Source organism: Canis aureus, chromosome 12 (genome assembly GCF_053574225.1).
Source record: "Canis aureus isolate CA01 chromosome 12, VMU_Caureus_v.1.0, whole genome shotgun sequence".
NCBI lineage: Eukaryota > Metazoa > Chordata > Mammalia > Carnivora > Canidae > Canis > Canis aureus.
In genome coordinates, this window is record NC_135622.1 from 1,289,014 (window position 1) to 1,304,030 (window position 15,017).

Consider the following 15,017-nt stretch of genomic DNA (forward strand, 5'->3'; position numbering starts at 1 on the left):
TGGCCTTACCTGTCTCTTATCTCATCTGCCAAAGAAGCCTCCAGCTTTACATGAACTCTGCATGACTTCACACAGACATGACCTGATGGTGCCTTGCCTCCCTCTTTCACAAATATGGCCTCCTATCTTAGGGGTCTCGTGTTGACATTATGGTGTGAAACATCTCAGGACCCTGCTCAGTACACACACATATGCAACCCAGAATTGTAGGGGAGTAAGTACCCCTAAGGGAAAAACAGAAGTTGGTATCCATGGGAAAGTTCTTCCCCAGGTATATCCCTGGATGAATGTTGTTAAGATGTTGTCTACATAACTTCTTGAAGGATGATCTTGTGCAGTCTAGTAATCAGTTACATTTAAAAGCAGCTGGAAAGGGGTGGGAATTAACTTTATTCAAGAGCTTCCCATGTATCAAATACTGAGCTTGGCATAATGCATAAATGATCTGATGACACAGCCTCACAGTAACCATTCTGTTCCCTGCTTCACCCCTTTGATCTCATTCCTGCTCCCTAGGATTGTACTTTCTAACAAAGCAAAAGCACATGAAACTTTTCATCAGTCTCTATTTCCTGTTTTCAATTTCTGTTTTCTTAACCCAGGCTAAGACAGCTGGTACCCAGAATAGAAGGCAGATCCTAGAAAGCAGACTCCCCAGAATGGGATTTTGAAGGTAGATCACTCGATCTGATGACAATTGCTCCTGTTGCCAATAGTGGGGAAGGTGGTGATAGCCTATAGCCTATAATGGTATAAAAACACTAAGATTTTATTTTATTTTGAGATGATGTGTAGGATGAGACACTGAATATGATGGCTGTGGTACTTAAAAGGTATATGAGCATTGATAATTAGGTGGAGTGACCTTGCTTTTGTTCACTACCTTGGAAACCTTGACAATAAAGAAAATGATAGGATTGGGGAAGCTAATTACCAAGTCAAAGCATAATGTGAAAGCTAGAGGCCCTGCAAGGTAGCTTTAGGGAGACTCTCATCTCCTAAAGCTTCAGGACACATGATACTGAGTATAAAGCCCAGGATCTCATTGTACTGGTGCTATAACTGTCAAGAAGAATACATGTCCAACCTCTACTCTCTTACATTAGAGTCAAGACTCAGGCAGGAAAAGAAAGGGGTCATGAAACCTATTGGGGGCTTTTGAGTGGATAAGCCTGAGAATCTTGAGCCCTCTAATTTCACTGCTGGGGAAGAGTAAACTCTTCTTGCCTGGAGACAAGGATGATGCTTTGCAAGATGACTCTTCTCTTCAAAATCTTCAGCTATCTTTCAAACCTCCAGGGAAATCACCAGGATCACACTGAAACACAGATCAAGCAGTGAAGTACAGTCTCTGGTCTGGGAGGAGGTCACTTATAGGCTGAAGGAATTACAGGCAACAAACAGGATAAAGTGTGTAGAAATGGATCTTGGTGGGAGGGCAGCAAATAGACTAAATATGAAATATTTTTTGACTTAGATGATCTTCACTATATTCTGAAAAGGACAGAGCCCAACTGCACAATCTGTTGGGATGACTTCTTGACTCAGACGTAATAATGATCTTCATCTACACTTCATCTTCACTTCATCTACAGTGAATTAGGTGGAGGTCTTAGAATTTCCTTCATGTGATATTGAAGAAAAGACCAAGAAAGCAGGGATATGAATGGATGTACTTTATCAAACCTGAGAATCTACCTCCTAACCATGTCCTCCAGGATGGCCCAGAGGAGAGCCCTTTCACTAAGGCAGTAAGGAACACTCAGATGAGACATGCACTAGCATCTTTGAGAAATTTAATGGTGGTGACTTTCCTCTGTGAGCTGAAATAGCTGATGGGAGAACTGCCACAGAACCTATGAAACCCAATTCCTAGCATCAATGGATTTGATAGGATAAAGGAAAGGTGAAGGCTAGGGGGCCGCACTTAACCATCAGAGGCATGGTGGATGTAATTATTGTAATGGGTAGTGAGGCCAGAGTAGAAATCGGGGTGCTTTGAACATTAGGGATCTCTGGCAATGGTGGTAAAAGATTGATAAATGTTTAATGAGCAGCTCTCTGAAAAAAATAGACAAACCTTACCTTAACATTTGCCAATTTCCATGGTGCAAGTATTCCTATAATGATCATTTTCAAGCTATCATTCTGACTTCATTCAACATCAGGTTGGGAAGAGATATGCACAATTTGTTCTTGTGAACTGATATGAGCTGACTGCAGCACACCACCAGGCAATGGCTGTGCTCCTAGAGTTCTGTATAGTATTTCTTAACTTATGTGCTAAAAAAAAAAAAAAAAAAAATGTTCAAGGGTTGTTGAGCAGAAGACTGCTGGCAATCATCCAGACACCAAAATGGAAAATCATGGTCCCTACTTAATTTTTGATCAAAGACAGTATGCAGACACAGCCCACTGATTGAAAATGAGACTGGGTCTCCTAAAGTAAGGACCCTCAATGCCAGCTCAAGTATATATGGCGGATATTCCTCTGAGCCTTCCCAGTAAGAACATGTGGCTCTTTTCTAGGGTATGTGTGCACCAGGGGAAGGGAAATATTCTGACTTCTTAAGAATTTTTCTATATGGGTTCTTACACCGACTCATCGCACCTGAAATATCATTATAGTCCTAATTAGAAGGAGAATTCATGGAGGCCTGGTAATAAAGATAATCCTGGCTCTAGTCCATCTCACAATAGGTCCCCTATGGCTGCAGACCCACTCTATGACTAGATCCCTGGCCTCTAAGAGTATGATTGGAAAGATGTACTTAGAAGCTCAATCGGAGAAGGACAAACATTGTATGGTCTCATTCATTTGGGGAATATAAATAATAGTGAAAGGGAATAAAGGGGAAAGGAGAAAAAATAAGTAGGAAATATCAGAAAGGGAGACAGAACATGGAAGACTCCTAACTCTGGGAAACGAACTGGGTGGTGGAAGGGGAGGTGGGTGGGGGGTGGGGGTGACTGGGTGACGGGCACTGAGGTGGGCACTTGATGGGATGAGCACTGGGTGTTATTCTGTATGTTGGCAAATTGAACACCAATAAAAAATAAATTTATTATTAAAAAAATAAAAAATAAAATAAAAGGGGAAAAAAAAAGATGTACTTAGAAGCTGGCAGAGTCCTCCCAATGATTCCCTGGCTATTAAGTAAGGGTCATTGTGCTAGTAATGGCCAAGTGAAAGCCTATGAAATTGACTGACTCCCCACCTTCTGCACTGACCTAAATAGTAATCAGAGGAATAGTCTAAGAGAAATTCAGAGGTTAACACCTTCAACCAAGATTTAAAAGCTGTCAGGGCAATGGGCTCATCATATCTTCATTTAATGAACCAGGGTGGTCCCTGAAAAAAATAGGTGAATATAGGCCTTTGATGGTGGTGCATAAGTAAGTGGCAGCTCCTGTCATAGTCGCTGTGCTGGATCTGATGTCTTTATTGAGGCAGACTAACACAGCCTTTGGCACTTGCTATGCAGCTATTGCACTGGCAAAAACTTAGTTCTCAATCCCTATCAATAAGAGGATGAAATCAGTTATCTGCATATGATGGAGACAGCAATATGCATTAGTTGTCTTTCTCCAGGGCTATGTTAACTCTCCATCACAGTATAACCCACTGAGATCTTGATCATCATAAAATTCCACAGAACAGTATTATGCTCCATTATTAATGATATCTTACTATCTGGACTCACAGAGCAGGAAGGGGCAACTACTCTAGATGCCTGGTAAGACATGAGCATACTAAAAGGTAAGGGATAAACCACAGGAAGATTCAAAGGCCTGACCTATTGGTAAAGTTTTATGAGTCCAATAGTTTAGGGCATATCAGGACATTCCCTCTAAGATAAAGGTCAAGTTACTGCACTTTTGCACCTCCTATCATTAAGAAAAAGGCACAGTGTTGATAGACTTCTTTGGCTTTTAGGATAGAATATGCTACACTAGGGAATAATGCTCTAACCAAAATTTCAAATGACTCAGCAGGCTGCCAGTTTCAAATAGGGCCAGCAACTAGAGAGCTCTGCAGCAACCCCAGTGGCAGAATAACCTCCCTGCCAGGGGGGTATATGACTCAGCAGATCCGCTATCCATGTGGACAAGGTTGTGTCGGCAAGCTTCAATAGAAGCATTAAAGTGCTGAACCTAAGGTTCTGAAAAAAGGCCAGAAGTTTGCAGCAAGGAAACTTTATTTAAAAAATAGCCCCTGGTAAGCTACTGGGTCCTAGCAGAAACCAAATGCCTGACCATGGAATACCAAGTAATTATGGGATCTGAATTACCCATCATGAACTGAAAAGGATCATATCCACCAAGACATGAAGTTGGGTGAGCACAGTTAACAATCAGTTGTCTAACAGAAATTAGGTTTTTAGGGATCAGGCCCAAGTAGGCTCAAAAGGCCTAAATAAATCACATGGATGTGTGGTCCAGAGTTCCTTGTCACCTACCTCTAATGCACAGATGTCCTTTCCTCAGCTCAAACCTGTGGCGTCATGGGGGTTTTCCTTATAACAGCTGATGGAGGAGGAAAGAACAGCCAAGTTCACAGATGATTCAACACAATAGTTTGGAGCCAACTGAAAAAACACCACTGCCACAGCATGGCCCCCTTCAGGGATGGCCCTGAGTGTGGCTCTGTATTGTATAATGGCAGCCAGACAGGAATGAATGAGCTGAGCAGCACAATGGGTGGACTGTATCAGATACCCTGCATGTACCACTCCAGATCCTCTGGGGTCTTATCTCCTGTCTCTTCTTTCAGTCCTTACTGTGATAACCAGCTCTGCATGAGGTTTTACTGACTTCAAGTAAATGCTACCCTACAGTATCTCAACTTATGCCTGCACCTAGAGCAGCTTGCCTCTTGTCACAGGGTTTTCTAGTTGTCCTCAAGACTTAGCATGCTGTAGGTTCCTGCTTGGCACCCTCACCTTTGAAACCCAAAAGTGTGGGTGAATAATGCTTCAAGGGGAAAATTTTAGAGGAGAAAGGAATCAGTGGATAGACTCCCATTTCTTTCCAGATTGACGATCCTAAGATATAATTTATGTAGCTTCTCGGAGAGCTGCACCATGAAATCAATCAGTCACATGCAGCAGGGACAGCCCAGTAATGCAGCCATATATTGGTATTCACTCTTTCCCTGGTTAGCTCCCATTTTCCCTCACTCCTGCTCCCTGCACTTGCATGACCTAATAAATTAGTATTGCATAAACCTTCATCTCAGATTTCTGGAAACCCAGATGAAGATACTACTTGGCAAAATTGCCATGAAGATTAAATTTTGGAAAATAATAAAAAATCAAAGTGCTTTGCAAGCACATTATGTACTAGCACATTATGTAAATATTAGCTTATAGTTATTGGGTCTATTTCAAGTTTATGTTACACGTAGAGAGGAATAGAAAAATCCATAGGCTGTAGAGCAGGTAAACACATGCTGTTTTGTCTCTACTCTCAGTCCCTTCCTTTGAATCTTAGTCAACCTGTATTACAGAGTATTTGTCACTTTACCCACTCTTCTTAAATTTGAAGGGCCACTTCCTCCAGAAAGGCCCTAACTTTATCCAGTTCCTTTTCCAACACAGTGATAATCATCACCATCAACAACAAATATAATCTGAGACCATAGTTTTATGGAGACCCTTGTTGGATAGAACCTAGTCTTGTATATTTGATGTAAGTTCCCTGAGAATAGAATTTGTTTACCTTTTAATGTGACTCTTGGGTAGGAAAACATTAGTTATGAGCTCTCCAGGTGATTTTCCTGACACAGTGGGACTGATTCGTGCAAACCCTTCTGTTCAGTATAGTCTGGGGGACAGTACCAGCAAGACTGGGATGTGTGGTGAGAAGACTTGCATTCAGGTCCTGGATATATCACTTAAATGCTGCATGATTCTGAGTCCTACCTCCTTGTTTATCAAATAGGCATGTCGCTGTCTTAAAGCACCTTCCAAGTATTATTGTGAGGCACACGTAAAAAAAAATCTTAAAAATTTATTTTTAAACTGAAAAAGCTTTATACATCTACTAATTGGATTTATCACTGTTCTCCATGCAGACTCTGGATACAGAAAAAGAATGCTTTTTTTTCCTTTTTTTTTTTTTTTTCCTTTTTACTTGAAGAATTTGTTTTGCAAGTCACAGAGCACAATGGGGACCTTTTCTGACATTTGACGTTAGGGCCAAGAGATTTGCCCTAAGCGCCTGGATCAAGAGATGATGAGGAGTATAGCAAATAAAGCTTTGGTCCAATATTTCATTTTAACCAAAAATAACCCGTATTTGTTAAGTATGTTAGCATTTACAAAGCACATTTCACAAAGTGTATCTCATTTCTTCCTCACAATTCTGTGAGGCCACTATAGCCTTCCCCATTTTATAGATAGGGTCTGAAACTCACTCAGTACCTCTGAGTCCTAGTGCATGCTTCTTCCCTTGAGATCTACTAGCTAAACTTGGCCTAATATATTCTATGGCTTTTGGGGGGCTGGGGGGTGTTGGTGGGGAGCATGCTGTATCCAGCTGTAGATCTGATATACTCCTGACCTTTTGGTGAAACCAGTCAGGTTGAGAGAGGAAAAAGAAATTCTTAAGGTTTTCCTAAGACCCTAGTCTTGGCTGCTCTCCAACACCTTTGGGAAAACAACAAACAAACAAAAAATACACTTAATGTCCACCACTGCCTATCAAAGCTAAAATTATGGTCCTGTCCTTTTGGAAGAGCCACCAACCCAAAGAAATCAGCCAAAGTTCAAAATCTCCAGACACTTAATAGATTACTCACAGGTCAGGGAATGAGGTGAATATTCCCACCCCAACCCTATTCTGGTCACTGAGATACTTACTCAGGTGCAAAGATTTTCATCTATAAACATGGAGATTTCTGCCAGTGTTTTCCTCTTTGGTCTCTGACTGGGTCCTCAGGGCTGCAGGAGAAAGGAGTAGGTACCATTTGGAAATCACTTCTCAGGAAAAAAGAAAAAAGCAACATATGGTAAATGGAGTCAAATTCTTTTAGTGTGATTCTTTGGAGAGAAATGGGTAATTCACCAAATGCAGGGCTATCTTTGCAGCTGGCTGATGTGGTGGGACACCATGGAGTAATTGAGACTGAATTACAGAGATTTTGATTATGAGACTGGATCTTCAGTAAGGCAACCCAGCTGACACAGCCACGTGCATCTTCTCCAGGGGGAGCCAGGGTAGTTTACATTGGTTCAAGTTGGCAAATGACTCTTCTTCTTCATTAGCAGCTCCAGGATAGAGTAAAATTGGTGGTGAGATTTTAATGAAGTCAAGTGTTTAGAATCCTTTAGTAAGGTCTTTGATAGTGCAAAAAACATTATCGCCCTTCAGCAGATAGGTCTTTTAGGGGTCATTCATCTATCCTCTAGATCATCCTTCTTATAGGTCTCCCCAAAGATTTACAGCAACAGGAAACACCGACTTTTCAGAGATGTTTTCTTCCCCTCCTTTCATTGAGAGTCAAAGCTATAAAGCATGAGGCAATGAGAGGGTTATCTAGAATGTGACTTTAGAGCCAGACTTTAGGACAAAGTGACAATATAGTACCAAGAACACTACCACTTGAAGAGTCAAAACAACTTTGTCTGACTGCTGCTTCCTCTCTCTTGCCTTGGTGCTCATCTAGGCACTGCTGAAAATCTGGCAGCAAGCAAATTGAGTGAGTCACTGACCATAAACCTCAAAAGCAGAAGCAGATATGGACATTGTGTTCCTGGCAATTTAGTTTTGTCCATCTATGGCTTTTGCTTTCCATGTTTCAACTGTCCTTTTAAAAAAAATAGCTTTTGTTTATTTAGAAGTTATTCACTGATTACTAAAAACATGTATTTTGCTTACTTTATCTCAATAAATCCTCAATAAATCATGGTAAGTAGTGTTGTTTCCATTTTACCAAAGAAGAAGCTGAGAACATGGAGGTTAAGAAAGTTGCCCACGTTCATACAGACAGTAAATGTAATAAAGCGGGAACTTGACCCCAGATCTGACCAACTCCATAGACTGCTCTTTACCCTTAGCTACATTAGCTTCTCTGTGTCCATGATGTTTTCCAAACCTGTGACCCTGATGGACATTCAGCTTCTAGAGGTCACTGCATGTTAAATTTTGATTTGTATAATTCCTATGCAATAGGGTTTCTAATAGATATTACAGTGTTGTGATTATTTAATGAGGGCTTTGGAGTTATACATTTCAAGTTTGAAAATTATTATTTTTTTTTAATTTTTATTTATTTATTATAGTCATACAGAGAGAGAGAGAGGCAGAGACATAGGCAGAGGGAGAAGCAGGCTCCATGCACCGGGAGCCCGACGTGGGATTCGATCCCGGGTATCCAGGATCGCGCCCTGGGCCAAAGGCAGGCGCTAAACCGCTGCGCCACCCAGGGATCCCGAAAATTATTTTTTTACTCAGTAGCTACATGACCTTGGGCAAATCATCTTTCCTCCCTGCACCACAATTTCCTTATCTGCAGAATGAGGATAATAATAATATCTATCTCATAGGACTATTGTGAAGAATAAATTATATAATGGATATAAACACTCTGCAATTTCTGACACATCACAAAGGTTCAGGGTGATAACACAAATGAGGAGGAGAAGGTTGGGCCATGGGAGATTTAAAGAAAAACAGGACTCATCTTTGTCTCCAAGAAACAGAACCAATAAGAGATAGATAGATGACAGATAGATAGACAGATGATAGTTGGATAGATAGATGAGAGAGAAAGACTGAGGAGTTGGCTCATGTGATCATGGAAGCTGAGAAGTCCAAAGTGTGCAGGGTTGACCAGCAGGCTAGAGACCCAGAGAAGAATTTGATGTAGCTAGAATCCAAAGGCAGTCTGCTCATGGAATTCCTTCTTCCTTAGGGAAAAAGTTAATCTTTTTCCTCTTAAGACCTTCAACTGATTAGATGAGACTTAGCACATTATGGAGGATCATCAGCTTTACCCACAGTCTAATGTTGAAGTGTTAATCTCATCCAGAAAGTACCTTCACTGAAACCTTTAAGCCAGTATTTGACTAAATATCCAGGTTCCACAGCCAAACCAAGTTGACACATAGAATTAGCCATCATATCTAGCCCTGGCTTTCCAAGTTAAATGCACTCATTGTCCAACCAGAACCTATCAGGTGAGGACCTGATAGGACCAGGTGAGCCTATCAGGTGAGGACTCATTGTCCAACCAGAGCCTATCAGGTCTTTCCCATCTAAGCAGAGATGAATAAATACTCTCAACAACTTGACCTTGGAGCAGCCAGGGGTAGAAAGAAGGAGGGAGATGGGATGCAGTCTGGTCTTTAATGGCACAGTGACCAATATTCTCATGCTTCTTTCCTTGTCTGGGGCTCCTTCTTTCTTCCCAGTCTTTTAGCAATGTCACCAAGCAAACGAACTCTGCAGGAAAGGGCAGGGGCTAGCTGAGTTATAAGGCGGAGGAGCTACCACACTTTTGTCAATCTGTCACTAAGACATGTAAGAGAGACCAGCCCCCTCTACCTCACTCTCTCACCTCCATCTGCCCAAAAAAGAATGATCTGGGTATATGAATAGAAATCTCCTGAGGGAACTCCAATGTTATCCATGGGGATAGTATTATGAAACAAAGAACTCTTTACAGGTTCAAGTGATGGTCTACCCATAACAAAATGAACCTTAAGGGAAATAAATGTATAGTCCTTCATTTAGGTCCAAAACAAAACAACATAAAATAAAACATCTACCAAGAAGGATTCAAGGCAACATTCCAGTTTAAAACTGTACCTGACTAACATTTCCCAATGAAGTCTTTATCAACTTGCCCACTAAAATACCCACAGAGAGGTACCTGGATGGCACAGTTGAATATCTGACTCTTGGTTTTGGCTCAAGTTGTGATCTCGGGGTCATGAGATTGAGCCCGGAGTTGGGCTCCACTTTCAGTGGGGAATCTGCTTAAGCCTCTCCCTCTCCCTCTGCCTCATTCCTCTGCTCTCTGTAAAATAAATAAATAAATAAACCAATCTTTAATATAAAATAAAATGAAATAGATAATGATGAAAATTAATAACGTTGAAAATGAAGCCTGATGGATGACTGAATGGCAGGACCTGAAGGGAATCTCTGTTTTCTAAGAGACAAGCAGAATGGGAATGAAAAACCCTTTCTGAGTTTAATCTCACAACACATGGGGACTTTGCCTCATGTGGCAGAGCCTGCTGGTGCTCCTCACTTCTTCCTGGACCCAAAGATAGACTGTATTTTACAGCCTTCCTTACAGTTGGGTGCACCCACATGCCTGAGTTTTGGTCAGTGGAATATGAGCAGTGATTGGGCTACCTCCAGGACTGGCTCATATAAACCTCCCAAGTACAATCCTCTGTGCACTTTCTCTATCCTCCAATTGAAAAGAGAGGGTCCTAAAAGTATAGAGGAGGGTGGAGACATGAAATGGGAGTAGGGGAACTAGCCCTTTGCCCTACTTCCCAAAACCAATACTGGGAGGTGGGTGAAAAATGATTTTTTATTATGTTAAACTGATATTTTGGAGTTATTTGTTATAGAATGTAGACTGATAGTCTGATACACTTACAAAGTGGAGATGATATAAACTGTTTGAAAGACCTTGCTTTGCTCAAGGTGAGCAGGAGTGCATGTCTGATAGGGAGCCCAAGGTACAAGAAAAAAGGAACATCATCCAGAAGACACATAAAGGCATGCTGGTGAACACATGCAGAGCTCTGAGACCCAGGTGCAGGGTGGGGAGGACAAGGCAAAAGTAGATCCATTATTTTTCTGTTAGAAATGTGATAAAACTATCAAATGTACATTAAGCCATTTGTGAAAGAAAATTAATGATTTAGGACTACATTTAATTTGTAATTATATAAGACTTAATGATCTTTTCAATGGGACAGAAAATTAAAAGCTACCATTGCCATATCCAAATATTTGTGCCACAACCAAACATTTAGTCACTCTGCTTCTACATCTCTGAAAATGATATACTACAGGACCCAGAGGAAAAGTTCCAGAAATGATCTGACATTTTGCACAGAACAGAAATTTTGAACAGAAATCACTACACAGTAAAGTAATGAAAATATAATATACCTTGGAGGTAGTAAAAAGAATTTTTTTCCCTAGTAGAAAGCAGAGTCAGTAATTAGAAGGACAAATTTGAGAAACTCCCAGAATTTCTCCCAGAATGCAAGGGCAAAGAGATGATAGCAAGAGGAATAAAGATGACCATGGCAGGCATGGTGAAATGAATGGGGGAAAGAGTAAGATTGTTAGAACTTTAGTCTTAAACAGGGGGCACCCAAACTTAGTTTTGTTGTTGACTCAAAACATTCAGTGAAATGCAAAAGTAAAAAGTAAAAAAAAAAAAAATTAAAAGATAATTTTCAGAAATTTAATAAGAGTATTCAACGTGGTACCTATGCTCTTAGACACCAGAGATGATTTTTTTTTTTTAAAAGCAAAGGGGAAAATAAAGAATACCAAAAGAGAGGAAAAGAAGTCATAAACAACTAATGCATACACGGTGGATGTTCGTTTTTCCTGACTGCTCAGCATCTGGCTGGGCTCTGGCTCCTAGGTTAAAAGCTGAGGTGTCAGATCCCTCTCTCCCTGGTATCAGCCAGCCTTGAATCTTGGGCTCAGCCAGTCTGATGCTCCCATCTGTGGCTCTGAAAGTTGAGGAGTGGCACAAAGTTTCTACAGCAATGGCAGCCATGCAATGGCTATGCAGTCAAAGTGACCAGAAACAGGGCAGTTTGGGGGTGGCAGTAAGAAAGGTCCAGCTGCAGTGTCCTTGCATGTCCCCGGGGCATGCCCTCATGATCTCAGCTCTGTCCTACCTTCCATAGTTCCTGCTTGTCCTCCAAGCCTGTTCCTGATCTTCCCAGTCAGGACAATATGTACCTTTTCTGCTATGTTAGGTTCTATTTCTGTTGTGGACAAACAGGAGCCTAAGTGCTGTAGCATAAAACAAAATGATAGATGTCACCAAAATAGAAATACATAGATTTAAAAAATTGCTTTCAAAAGACAAAAACATCTCAAGTTGAATTTAAAATATTTAAACTCAGGGTGCCTGGGTGGCTTAGTCATTAAACTGCTGACTCTTGGTTTCCACTCCAGTCATGATCTCAGGGTCAGGCTCCACACGAGGCAGGGAGTCTACCTCAGGATTGTCTCTCTTCTTCTGCCCTTTCCTCCCTTTTCTTATCCTCCCCACCTCTCAAATAAATAAATAAATCTTTAAAATATTTAAACTCAAGAGAAATACCTCAAACAAAACAGCTCAGAAAGATTAAAAGTAAAAGGGTTGGTGAAGATATGTCCAGTAAGTGCCAATTAAAAAAAGCAAAGGAGAGATGTTAATACAAGTGAAAGCTGAATTTAAGAAAAAGGATTTAAAGGGCCCCAGAGGTTACGTTTATATTTATTTTTCATCGCACAAGTTATTATTAGGAGAATAAATTATTATAAAAATTAAATCGAGACAGAAATATATGGAATAAAATGTGAAAGTGTTTCCTTCATCTCTCCCACTATTACTCCATCCCTGAGAGGTAACTTCTGTTGTGTACCTGGTGGTATATTTGCAGATCCTTTCTTTTAAAGATTTTATTTATGTATCTTATTTTAGAGAAAGGGGGCATGTGAGAACAGGGGTAGAAGCAGAGGGAGAGGAAGAGAGAGACTCTCAAGCAGACTCCCTCCTAGGCCAGAGCCCCACAGTCGGGGTTTGGGGGGAGTAGTGGGGCTCAAACTCACAACCCTGAGATCGTGACCTGAGCTGAAGCCAAGAGTCAGATGCCCCTATTTGTAGATCTTTATGCACATGTCTGCTTCCATATTCACAGAGACGAATTGGGGATTTTGTTAAGTCATAGTTGTGGTAGCTGGGGGGCACCCCTGAGAGCAGACGACAGCCTTCCGGTATAGCACCTGCAGGCTGCTTCAGTGTCTGAGCCAAGGTCAAGCTCTCCCTGGGCAGTGAGCAGCTGGTCATTCAGCACAGAGGGAGTGCCCAGGCTTGGCCATTTCTGCCCAGCGTGGGGCTCCTTCAGGAACAATGTGCACTGGATCTCCCACTGCACTGGCCAAGTCTGTCGGAGTGGCCGCGCAGTCCCAGGCTCTTCTCAGCCAATCTGCCTCCTTCCCGCCCTGTTTTATGGTGTCAGCTATGCATCTTGGTTTGGATTTCCCTGCTGACTTTAGGTCTCTGCCTTTCACGGGCATACCTCCAATTAACCTCTTGGACTTCTCAGCCTGTTTTGGCACCCAAATGATGCAGCTGATTCCAAAAGTCGCCTAAGAGAACTGGGGCAGAGATGGGGCTCAGAGATTGGATCATTCTCTGCTCACGGGAAGGGAGGATCCTGTTGGGTGGTAGCTGAGCCATGGGTAAGTCCCTGGCACAAGTCAGTGGTTTTGTTGATAAAAATTTTACAGTGGTGACTTGGGAAAACATTCTGGGGGAGGGAACATCCCAGTATTTAAAGGGTATGGGGAACAAAACATACAAGGACAATGGGTTTGGCTGGTTAATACAAAGCTGCATTGATGTCCTAGAGCAGCATACAACGCATCTGTGCAACTTACTATTAAGTTTGAAAACCAGGACCTTTTTTTTTTTGATAGGGCCCCTTTATCTCTTGCAGTGGAAGAGTAGACACAACCTGGTATCTCATAGTGAGAGTCATGGAGCTTTCAACACTGAAATGATTTAATGGCTCAGCCAAGGGGATTCTGTTATGCTCAGGTTAAGGCCCTTACTAGAAAAACCTAAGATCCTAAAAAATGGGATGGGGCATCTGGGTGGAGACCTGAGAGGACTGTGTCCTGCAGCCTCCCCTAGACCTTTCCCTATTAAGAGCTGGGACTTGGTCCACATGGAAAGATACTGCAGAGGCCTCTCTCATACAAGGAAACAGGGCAACACTTCAGGAGCTGTCCCTACCTCCTTCTAGCTGCCATTTTGATAACTAGGGGCAAATCTCAGCATGACAAACTAGGGAAGAGCTGAACCCAAAAGGGGAAGAAAGAGATTGCATTCTGAAGCAGCTATAAGAATTAGCTAACGCATTCAGTCATGAGCCAAGGAAGTACCCACAGGACTGCATTTGTAGGATACATGTTCAAGAGGACCCAGGACTTGATAAACCAGGATTCATTAACTTTGGGACACTCTCTTATAAAATAAAATTTAGCACCCTTGTAAGGACTCCAGGAAATGGACGAACTATCTACCAGGGTGGATCTTAGAAGCTTAGAGAAAAGTGAAGGCCCATGCTGAGCAAATTTGAAATGCATAAATTGCTGTGGCAGATGGGGACAAGGATAAAAGGCTTAGGGAAGTGAGGCCAGAAGACCCAGTTAAGGATTATGTGACTTGGGAGGCTCAGGCCATCGGGAGGGCACTGATGAGAGGGTGCCTGAATCACTCCAGTTCAGCTGTGGCTTCTCTGCAGGCCAGGGTTAATGGTAGGAGACATGGTGACAGAGCTTGGCTGATTGGCAATGAGGATGATGCCCTCCCAGTATGCTCAATCCTAGCAATAGCAGTCAGGCGACAGCCTTTAACTACCAGAAGCCAGAAAGTTGCAATTACTGTAATGACTGGCAAAGTCAGGGTGACAGCCAAGAGATCCTGACCTGTAGAGAATTATGGAGATGGTTAACAGAATACGGTGTTCCTCAGGGCAAAACAGATGGGCAGCCAATAAGGGCTCTGCTTAAAATATGCAGTCAGAAGAAGGCAAGAATATATTATCAGGAGAAGGAGGTCAGTTGCTCCAATAAAAAGTCATGATCCCTTGCAGAGCCTATTTTCAGATCTGGAAATCTTCTGATGATGGCTGGGTCCCCAGGACGAAGGAACCTGAATCACTATGGCAGGTATATGCTGTAAAGGCTCCCCAAAGGGATCCACAGACGTCACTTGAGTATCTGCACACTGGAAAAAGATAAATACC

The 15,017-nt window shown here is 41.9% G+C and overlaps 1 long non-coding RNA gene across 2 annotated transcripts; it reads right to left on the bottom strand.

The window, feature by feature from the left end:
* Positions 1–1,226: 1,226 nt before the first annotated feature.
* On the bottom strand, positions 1,227–14,982 carry LOC144324579 (uncharacterized). Of its 2 annotated transcripts, XR_013390026.1 has the most exons (7): positions 14,698–14,982; positions 11,892–12,009; positions 9,878–10,024; positions 6,864–6,944; positions 4,461–4,527; positions 2,086–2,283; positions 1,227–1,318 (listed from the first exon to the last, which is right to left on the bottom strand). It is a non-coding gene; the product is annotated as an uncharacterized LOC144324579 (long non-coding RNA). The 2 variants fall into 2 exon arrangements; XR_013390027.1 differs by lacking the exons at positions 9,878–10,024; positions 11,892–12,009; positions 14,698–14,982 and adding an exon at positions 9,298–9,412.
* Positions 14,983–15,017: the final 35 nt, after the last annotated feature.